We start from the raw sequence: 10,144 nt of genomic DNA on the forward strand, positions 1-10,144 counted from the left end.
CCCAATCAGGGACAAGCATCTCTGGCAACGTCACCATTAACAGCCAATGAGAGACCAGCATTCCTGGTGATGCCAGTGGTGATGTCAGCGCGTGTTTCCTAAACCCACCAGGCTTGAGTTAAGACCCGCCTCGCGGAAACGCCCCTCTCAATAATCTTAAAGCTATACTGTGTAAGTTGCTCAACTGGTGGTCTGTAGCAGTATAGCAAACCGCGGTCGCGTTTGCTTTTTTCGTCCGTTTTTCGCTCGCGGACCGGGCCGTCAGACCACCGCGTCCGCCTCGCCTCGCCGAGATGCTTTCAATGAGGTCTCCCGTGTCCTTCTACGAGCAGCGGTTGGAGAGTTACATGCTAGACTCCTCCAGTGTAAACACTGCAGTGTACTTCCTGAAGGCGCGTTTCCTAAACCCACCAGAGAGCCCGGCAGTGTATGTTCTGCGCTGTGATTGGCCGGCAGTGTATAACCCTCGCTGTGATTGGCCGGTAGTGTGATGACGCAATTTTTCCGCGAAAACCGGTCCCGGGCAGGGATCATAGAAAACATATAAAGAGAAGGCTTTAGAAGCTGAAAATAACGGAGTGGGGGTTCTAAAACTTTAGCGATTTAACAGCTAGGACCATTTTAAGATTTGTTTTATAAAAAAAGTTACATGGTACAACTTTAAGTATGAAAGTGCATATATGTTAGTGCTGTTAGTGCAAAGCACCTACTACCTACAGATCCATTACAATAATACACGCAGCATAATACGCCCAAAGCCATATCCAAACTAACTATTTAACTGATAATCAGTAAGAGTTTTTATTTTGAGCAAAGTAGTGACAAATGAATAGCTTTCTTAGTATGTTTTTCTCTTTAGCAAAGTTACAAAGTTTCCCCTTTTTTAAGCACAGTACAAAGTAAGTTTCAAGTTTTTTTTCTTTTTCTTTTTAGCACAGTTTATTTTGAGCACTGTAGTGACAAATTAATAGCTGTGCATTGTGCAATGCAGGTTTTTCTCAGAACAAGTTTTAAGATTGTCTTCATGCCTTTACTAGGTCTGATTTTATCCACCCTCCATGTGTCCGGCAAGGATTTCAGCCACTCCTGGAAGTTCTCGTGTTTCCGCGAGGCGGGTCTTAACTCAAGCCTGGTGGGTTTAGGAAACACGCAATGTCAGCATAGGCCTATAGTGTGTGCCAGCGGCTACGTCATTGTAGTCCTTAGCGGCCATTTCTTGGGTAAAAGCACAGGTGTTTCAATAAACCCTTTTGCAAATCCCGCCCCATTCTGCCCTGTTACTATGATGGGACATTAACCCTGGGCAGATTGTTTTTATAGTGGAAGTGGATGGGATTTTTTTTTCCCCTTCATAGCCTCATTACAGCTATATAAAGTACCAAAGGAAAAACACCTAGGTGATATTAATAAAAAGGGAAGACAAAGGTACAGTAGTTACATTGCAAAACAGGGGGTTTACCCGAAAATATATGTTTTAATTTGTTTAATCCCAGTGGGACAGAATCCTCTTTGCAGATTATTTTATAGTGGTAGTGGATGGGATTTTTTTCCCTTCATAGCCTCATTACAGCTATATAAAGTACCACAAAAAACACATCTACGTGATATTAATAAAAAGGGAAGAAAAAGGTACAGTAATTACATAGCAAAACAGTAGTTTCCCCCCGAAAAATAAATGTTTTAATTAGTTTAATCCTCTGGATCAGAGATAGAAAGAGAAGCGCATTGCATCTTGGGTACTAGGAAGAGGACAGAGAGAATGTTTCTCCTCACATAATAGGCTGGCTTTTCGTAATTCTGCCCATTTAAATTATATGTACCCAATCGTGACTCTTAGACCATTGATAAGGTACATGTGAACTAGTTTGTTGAAGCTTATTCGTTATGATGAGCGAGATCGCTTGACGCTTGCCGTCGCTATCACCGTACCGGCCGATCTCCGTGTCGCGCACTGCGGACAGTTGTTGAAAGCCACATTCAATATTCTCCACTGCACAAACTCCACCCCCGATAGCAAAAAGTGAATGTTTTTTTCTGGTTGGCCAGTCAGGGAGTCTCAGGGACCAATCAGAAGGCTGACAAACGGTCTATTGTTTGATTGCATAGAACTAATGCTTTACTCCAATCAGAACACCTGTGTAAGGCTGTGTTTAGACTGTTTACCCAAGAAACGGCTGCTCTTAGAACTACATTTGGCACACCCTATAAGAGCGTTCTTGGTAATGTCTTCATTAACAGCCAATGAGGGACCAGCAGGGCACACCTCATGGCGAGCTCTGCTGGTGCACAAGCAGGCCATATATGGGCCTACTTGTGCACCATGTATGGTGCAAGTTGGCACCTTGACAGAGTGCAGTTCACGTTGATTTGAAGATGACTCAATGTTATTCTCCATAGAGATAAACTTCCGCGACCCAGGGTCTGAACGAGTGGCGTCAGAAACTTCAGGTCTCTATAACCGTGTTAAAGGTATATTCATCAGTGATTGTATTTCATTCAAATAAAAATATAATTGGTACATTTTCCATTCATTCTCCTCACTAGAATGTGTGATGACCATATAAGGACTTCCACCATGGCCCGTGTTACGAGCATAGCTAGATTCAGTTTTCAGAGGTGGCCAGCCAGTCCTCGACCAATCAGGGTAGAGTATGGCCGTAGTTATGTTATGATGTTTAGTTATGATGGTCAAAATAAAAGTTTTGAGAACCACAGTCGCTCAGAATTAAGAACGTCTGCTAAATGCCTAGATTGTAAACTACTGAACTCATAAAATGCCACAGTCGGTAGTAAATCAGTATCATACATATCCTGAAGCTGGAGACGTAGGCCTACCGATATTCAGTGATTGGGTCTAATGATTAAAACGAGAACTATAATAATAGAATAATTATAATGTTGTAAAAAATCTATAACAAACTAAACATTTCCACGCTGTAAGGCCAGTAAGGGACAAGATGACCACCGGCCACTTTCATTATCACTGAATACACCTTCAAGAGTGCACGTTGAGGGCTTGTAAATCTGACATTTTAGCTGTGCAACAGCAGCGTACGGCGTGTATAGTTAGTTAAGCATACAGGCCTGGCCTTTTTCACCTGACATGCCCAAAAACATCTTGCCATTTAACAGGTTTTAAAAAAGTGGCATTTTATGCATGACACACACAGAAAAAAGTGGTGATTTTCATCCAGTTTGCGTTTTTCCACCGTGACACATCTAATAAATCTTAAGCCGTGTGTGTAGGACAAGCATTCCATCACCGGCGCACCGAAATAGACAAGTCACACTCTGGGTGAGACACACCGGACGCGTGGTCTCACCCTCCCGCCGTCCGCCCGTCCGTCCGGGGCCGTCCTCTGGGGCCGTCGTCCTTGTCCCCGCAGTGTCACCTGCGTGCGATGATGTGCTCTGACTGACAATAGGCTGAACACACGCTGCCTCGTAGGGGTGTCACAAGGGGGGGGGGGGGGGGGAGTGGGACTGAGTTACTGGGGCCCAAGGTGGAGTGGCCTTAATTATTTTATATATAGGCCTACTCTAGCTATTGAAAAATAGCAGATATACAAGCTCACAGCGCGGCACGTAGATTTGCTATTTTTGAAAAGTCATGAACATGTGTGCAAATCTTTGAATATATATATATATATATATATATATATATATATATATATATACGTATATATATATATACGTATATATATATATACGTATATATATATATACGTATATATATATGAATGAATGAATGAATGAATGAATAATTTTATTTGAGTGTCATGCCACCTCGGCCCAGTGAATCCTTGTACCCAGGGCCCAGGATTTGGTGTGACACCCCTGCTTCCTCGTCTCTGGGCCGCCGGGCAGGCAGAGGCACCGGTGCCTGACTGATGCACCATCCACCAGAAACCTTGTATGTCCAAAAGCAACGCACGCTCACTCTCCCAAACGGGCCTATAGCGTCATTTCATGGGACAAATGTGACCATGCGTCAAACGTTTGACTGGAAGCGGGTACCTTTCCGCTTTTCTTATTGTAATCTGATCCATTAATGCACATAATATGTCAAACTCAAGGCCCGGGGGCCAAATCAGGCCTGTGATTGAATTATTTTCGGCCCGTGGGATGATATTTAATTACTATTAGAACTGGCCCACTGGCCTCTGGCATATTGCACATGCAATGCCTGGGATTCGAACCAATGTCTCCCGCATGAAAGTCCAACATCTCACCCATCAGACCAGAGGGATATCCCTATGGACTGGGGGAGATATTAGACTTTTGATGCCATCAGGCTGAGGCAATGAGTCACTCTGTTACACACGCACCACCACCATAATACTACAAGTCCCACAATGCACTGCTAGTGCATTGGCGCGCATCGAGGGCCTGTGACCGCAAGCCCACATTTAAATAAACTTTGAACCAGTCCGGCCCTAGACTTGTACAACTTTTTAACATTTTGGCCCCCTGTACATTTGAGTTTGACATCCCTGCATTAATGTGAAAAAAAAGACAATCTCCAGTGAGTTAGCTCTGAGCGGAGGCCAGGGGTTGGGATTTAACGGCAGTCCATTATTGACAAACCCTGTCGACACATCTCCGCCATTACGGAGGACATTATGTAGACCTATAAGAAAAGAAAGTCGTCGAGCGATACAAATAAGATTTTTAGCGTAAAACAACAACGTAACCCTGCTCACTAGAACAGATGAACCTCGATGTGTGCTTCGCTGTACAATGGTGTCGTGATGCCAAAAATAGCTGATATGAAAGCTCACAACTGTGTCATCCGTGATGTGACTGTGAGCTTGTGTATCGGCTTGTTTCGGCACGCCAACGACATACGACGGTCCGCGGATAATACCTTTGTCATTATGTTGTTTGCCATTAATACAAATAAAATAAAATATCACAGCTTTGAGTCAGTGCGTGACATTTTATTCCAGACTGTATCAATGTTTTTCATAATAACTACAATAATGTTACACTATATGCTGGGGGTTGTATACTATACAGTAGGGGTGTAATGATATAGACCTAGTAACTGAATCTAAAAATCTATTTGAATTTGCAATGATCTACTGTATTGATATGCAAAAGCAAAAATATCGTACAGTTTGGCTTTGTATCTCATTGTATCGTTTTACAATTCAGATGATCGGTATAGAATTGTTTTGCAATGCACATATGTCATTTCCATGTCCAATATTTGCTATAGAGAATCACAGTGTTTACTTATTTATAGCCATAATAATAGATTTCTCCCTTAAAAACCTGCACTATTGACACGTTTCACACAGATTTAATTTCTTTACTAAATACTAGTTAATATATAGATTTTAAATCATTGAATCGATGCGTATTGTATCGCCATGAATGAACAAATATTGTCCATGTATCTTATCGTTAACCATTAACGATACATGTATCATTAACCGGTTAACGATACATGTATCGTTAACCGGTACATGTATCGTCACGATACATGTATCGTCATATACCGGTTAACGATACATGTATCGTTATCCGGTTAACGATACATGTATCGTGATGCGTATCGTAGCTATTAAATGTATTGTCACACCCCTACTGTACAGCCAACAGTATTACATTTCCTTTTTTCTTTTATTGTTATTGATGTTATTTCTGCTACAGACTTGAGAAGTGATTTAGTTTTAGTCATAGTCCTTTGAATACAACATTATTTAGTTTTTGTCACATTTTAGTCATCTAAAAAGTTTTACGTTTAGTCGACTAAATATAAGATTTCAGTCAACTAAATCTGCGGTTGATTTTGTTGACAAAAATGTATGTTTAGTGCCTTGATGGCGTCGTAATGTCTGATTTTACACTTGGTTTTCGTGCTGAAAATAGCAGATCTACAAGCTCAAAACGTGTTGCGCTGCAACACGCTGTGAGCTTGTAGATCAGCTGTATTCAGAGCACAACACCCGAGCGCAACCAAGCATAAAATGACTTCTCTCTTCTCCAATAGTCCCTCCCTGTCTTATCGTTTTAGTCATTATAGCTTAGTTTGTAGTTGTCGAAAAAGGTAGTCGACAAAAATTTTTAGTCATAGTTTTAGTCAACAAAATCAACACTGATCTAAACCAATTATTTGTACCCTTGTGTACTCGTCTAAGACGTACAAAATCTTTCATCTGGTCTCTGCTTGGAGGCAATGAGGTAAGCTACAATATGTACACAGTAAAAACCCTCAGCTTAAACTATTTGTAATCATTTGTTACGTGAGCATTTCACTGTGTAGCAATGGCCGACTTCTTCATGTGATGCTGTATCAAAAGTTGTTTACATTTCTCCCAATGAAAGACCAGTTTAGATAAAGAATAGGACTGTACATGGACTTTTATTAGACACCACATGACATATTTTCATAAATTAGGATGTTAAAAAAACAAAACAAACAAACAAAAAGTTCATAAATATTATCATTTACATGTGTAGTAGTGTACTGTATCAGTGACTTCCTCCAAAGTGGGTGTCTAAGCATTGGTCCATGTTTACATTCTCTTTGACGTTTTCATCTATTGAAATGTATGCCTTTTCTCTACTATATGTTCACATTCTTTTATACGTTAAACCCCTGTCCGTTTAGCCAGGCCCCAAGTTCTTTCCCCACGTTAAACACTTAAACCATTAAAGTGTCCTGGAAAACATCTGTGTCACTTTGGATTTGAACCACTTTAACCATTATTTTATACTTTAGCTATTAAAAAATAGCAGATATACAAGCTCATAGTGCAGCACAGAGTGCCGCGTTAAACATTTTTCTTCGAATGTTTACCTGTAATGACGTAAACCCAACATAGGGACTCCAGGTAGAAAGTGTCTGGAACCAGTGTCTGCTATGGAACCAGTGTCTGCTATGGAACCAGTGTCTGCTATGGAACCAGTGTCTGCTATGGAACCGGTGTCTGCTATGGAACCAGTGTCTGCTATGGAATCAGTGTCTGCTATGGAACCAGTGTCTGCTATGGAATCAGTGTCTGCTATGGAATCAGTGTCTGCTATGGAACCAGTGTCTGCTATGGAACCAGTGTCTGCTATGGAACCAGTGTCTGCTATGGAACCGGTGTCTGCTATGGAACCAGTGTCTGCTATGGAACCGGTGTCTGCTATGGAACCAGTGTCTGCTATGGAACCAGTGTCTGCTATGGAACCAGTGTCTGCTATGGAACCGGTGTCTGCTATGGAACCAGTGTCTGCTATGGAACCGGTGTCTGCTATGGAACCGGTGTCTGCTATGGAACCGGTGTCTGCTATGGAACCAGTGTCTGCTATGGAATCAGTGTCTGCTATGGAATCAGTGTCTGCTATGGAATCAGTGTCTGCTATGGAACCGGTGTCTGCTATGGAACCAGTGTCTGCTATGGAACCAGTGTCTGCTATGGAATCAGTGTCTGCTATGGAACCAGTGTCTGCTATGGAACCGGTGTCTGCTATGGAACCGGTGTCTGCTATGGAACCAGTGTCTGCTATGGAATCAGTGTCTGCTATGGAATCAGTGTCTGCTATGGAATCAGTGTCTGCTATGGAATCAGTGTCTGCTATGGAATCAGTGTCTGCTATGGAATCAGTGTCTGCTATGGAACCAGTGTCTGCTATGGAACCAGTGTCTGCTATGGAATCAGTGTCTGCTATGGAATCAGTGTCTGCTATGGAATCAGTGTCTGCTATGGAACCAGTGTCTGCTATGGAATCAGTGTCTGCTATGGAACCAGTGTCTGCTATGGAACCAGTGTCTGCTATGGAACCAGTGTCTGCTATGGAACCGGTGTCTGCTATGGAACCAGTGTCTGCTATGGAATCAGTGTCTGCTATGGAATCAGTGTCTGCTATGGAATCAGTGTCTGCTATGGAACCAGTGTCTGCTATGGAACCGGTGTCTGCTATGGAACCAGTGTCTGCTATGGAATCAGTGTCTGCTATGGAATCAGTGTCTGCTATGGAATCAGTGTCTGCTATGGAACCAGTGTCTGCTATGGAACCAGTGTCTGCTATGGAATCAGTGTCTGCTATGGAACCAGTGTCTGCTATGGAAACCAGTGTCTGCTATGGAATCAGTGTCTGCTATGGAACCGGTGTCTGCTATGGAACCAGTGTCTGCTATGGAATCAGTGTCTGCTATGGAACCGGTGTCTGCTATGGAACCAGTGTCTGCTATGGAATCAGTGTCTGCTATGGAACCGGTGTCTGCTATGGAACCAGTGTCTGCTATGGAATCAGTGTCTGCTATGGAACCAGTGTCTGCTATGGAATCAGTGTCTGCTATGGAACCAGTGTCTGCTATGGAACCAGTGTCTGCTATGGAACCAGTATCTGCTATGGAACCAGTGTCTGCTATGGAATCAGTGTCTGCTATGCAATTACTATACCAGTGGTTCTCAAACCTTTTCATTTCAAGGGCCACCATAACTCCATAACCATTTGCAAACCAAAAGTTTGCAAATGGAACTAAATGGACCTCGTAACACTCTCAGACTTACAGACTTGTAAGGGTCCATTTGGACCCCCCTCCTCCCCCAAGTAACCCAGAGGGGTCCTCAGACCTCACTTTGGGAAACACCAGAATAAAATACAGTACGCATGAATGATACGTAGCCCGCGAAGTTAGTTCAGGCAGGTATACTCGAGAGGGTACATTGCATTGCAGGTGTATAAGGACCAACTACTTAAGCCCGCCCAGTCTGTCATTCTACCTGCTGCTCTTGCCTGGACTGTTGCTTGTGTTTTCTTGCCCCCACCGCCTCCCCAGCACCACCAGTAGGTTCTGCTAACCCTGTTCCCCATGGGGGGGTTGTTTATATATCTATATATCTCCCTGCTCATTATGGTTAATGATGTTCTGCTTCTGTGCTGCTTGCTGCTGAGTAGGGAGAATATTTAGCAGAGCCAAACGCCAAATTAAATGTGACATACACTTGTATACTCATTAATAAACATAAACATTGTTCAATATATCGTGAGTTACCTGACTGAACTGTATGTATGATTGAATTACTGTTTTTTTTTAATCAAAAATGATAACGAAAGCCAAAATTATATTCATTTAGTGAAATCTAGGAATCGTTAAAAGGAATTAAGGAATCGGACTGTAAAGAGGGATGTTTTCGGCCGCTATGTGATATTGTTGCTAGTTGGAAATTGTGTTTCCAGCTTTGTGAAAACGTTATTAATTATTATGCCACAAAAAAAAAAAAATATCTATAAATCACTTAACAAAGAGAACCATCACCCATTGGACTGTACACCACATCATATTACATCATACAGTAGAGTTACACTGGAGAAAGCCCGGCACGGAGCAGCCACAATAATACAACTTTCTCATAGAAACACAACTGAACAATTATGTTACAAGCTTTAGGACAGCATACTGTGATAGAGAATAGTACACTAACATGTAGTCATATTATGTACACAATGGAAAAAGAAAAATTATGTAAAAAAAAAAAAAATGACGTTAACCAGGGACGTGCTGGGCCCCTGATTCAGCCCGGGAAAAAGAGTTGGAGAGGCCCTCATTGCGCGCTATAGAGAGAGATTCTCTATAGCGCTGCTGCTACTCAAAGATTTGTGACAAAGTGACAAGCCAGTGGGCCAATTACATGAGTTATATTTCGTCATTGTCGGATGGAAACCTTGTATGTCCAAAACTGTTTGTTTTGTATTTATCATTTTAAAAATGATTTAAACTAGTGAAAACAGCCGATCTACAAGCACACAACGCCTCGCACCGCGAGGCGTTGTGTGCTTGTAGATCTGCTGTTTTCACTACTTTTGTGCGACGGCCTTGTATGATGAAGCAGGGCTTTACTTTGCGAAAACATTTACAAATTTGAAACTTGGAGATACAAGGTTTCTGCCGATTTACTTTGTTGGCCGCCCAGCCCCCAAAATGGAACAAAGCACGACATTTTATTTAAACTTTACCTTTCTCTACGCTACCTTTCTCTGAACGCCACCGGAGTGTGGTTTTCTTTTGAATGTGTTGGAGGAGCAGTATGTTGTATGAGATAAACATCTTTTTATCAGGATATGAGTGCAAATATCTCACAGCAGTGGCTTCCAAACATTGTGTTTCCTACGCCGGTACACTGATGTACTAGTCAAAAACCTT

This window comes from Nannobrachium achirus (genome assembly GCF_963921795.1).
Source record: "Nannobrachium achirus genome assembly, chromosome: 18".
NCBI classification, from domain to species: domain Eukaryota; kingdom Metazoa; phylum Chordata; class Actinopteri; order Myctophiformes; family Myctophidae; genus Nannobrachium; species Nannobrachium achirus.